Source organism: Lynx rufus, unplaced genomic scaffold (assembly GCF_022079265.1).
Source record: "Lynx rufus isolate CCGP_SWC_20201006 ecotype Redwood Valley unplaced genomic scaffold, mLynRuf1.p SCAF_1, whole genome shotgun sequence".
Classification (NCBI taxonomy): domain Eukaryota; kingdom Metazoa; phylum Chordata; class Mammalia; order Carnivora; family Felidae; genus Lynx; species Lynx rufus.
The window spans coordinates 20,376,611-20,377,500 of NW_025814823.1; the positions used below are offsets into that span (position 1 = coordinate 20,376,611).

Here is an 890-nt window from a genome sequence, read left to right on the forward strand (position 1 = left end):
TCTAACCCCCAACCCCATGCACCTGTTGTGTTTTTGAACTCTTTGTTCTAACCAAAGGATTTCCTTTTTTGGAGACGATTACCTGGAACCTCTTTTTTTTTTTTTTTTTTTAATTTAAACCCAAGTTAGTTAACATCTACAAGGAACCTCTTCTAATTCTAGTCTGATTTCAAATTTAGCTCCTTAGGTTTTCTCTATGGAAATGGCTTCCCTTTAAGTTGGGAGAAAAAGCATAACTATCAAAGGAGTAAACTCAGGAGAAACAGGGAAAAGGTGTAATTCATTTCTTCCAGAAGATGCCTTTGCAGTTCTCCTAAAAGACACCATTCAGATGTCTATGACTGGGGATTTCATGCTTCATTATCCCTATTTTCCCTCTCGTTTTGTGTTCTAGTATGGATTTATCAACACCTGTCTTCAATCTCTTGTGATAGAGAAATTTGGTGAAGAGACCTGGGAAAAACTGAAGTAAGTATATTAAAGGAAAGATGGAGAATCCCTGGGGACAAGCCTCCAGTGTTTTGAAGGTCATGGGTTTTTACTAACCTTTTGATGAAGACGGCTACTACTAGGGACATCAATTTAAGTACCTTAAACATACCAACTAGATACAGGAAAAATCTGCTCTCCCATATCCGTCATTAAGGAAGGTATCAGTCTTAATTACTAAGCAGCTTTAAAACAGGGTCCCTATGTGAATGATTATTCTACCTTTAATTTCATGAATGAATTCTTATTTCCTCCTTTTGATCATGGAAGAGAAAGCAACTACATTATTTCCATTGCACATAAATGGAGCTGTTGAGATCCCACAGAAGATGGGTAACCCTTTTGAGTTTAGCCAGAATCCCTGTATACGTATTCTTTAGTTACCTGTTACAGCTTTTCCT

The 890-nt window shown here is 37.1% G+C and overlaps 1 protein-coding gene across 1 annotated transcript in view; it reads left to right on the plus strand.

The window, feature by feature from the left end:
- Positions 1–400: 400 nt before the first annotated feature.
- LOC124508404 (guanylate cyclase soluble subunit beta-2-like) overlaps positions 401–890 on the plus strand; it is a 59,119-nt gene continuing 58,629 nt past the window's right edge. Inside the window, exon 1 of the mRNA XM_047074791.1 lies at positions 401–468. The gene's annotated coding sequence lies outside the window, so the exon portion shown is untranslated. The remainder of the gene's footprint in view (positions 469–890) is intronic.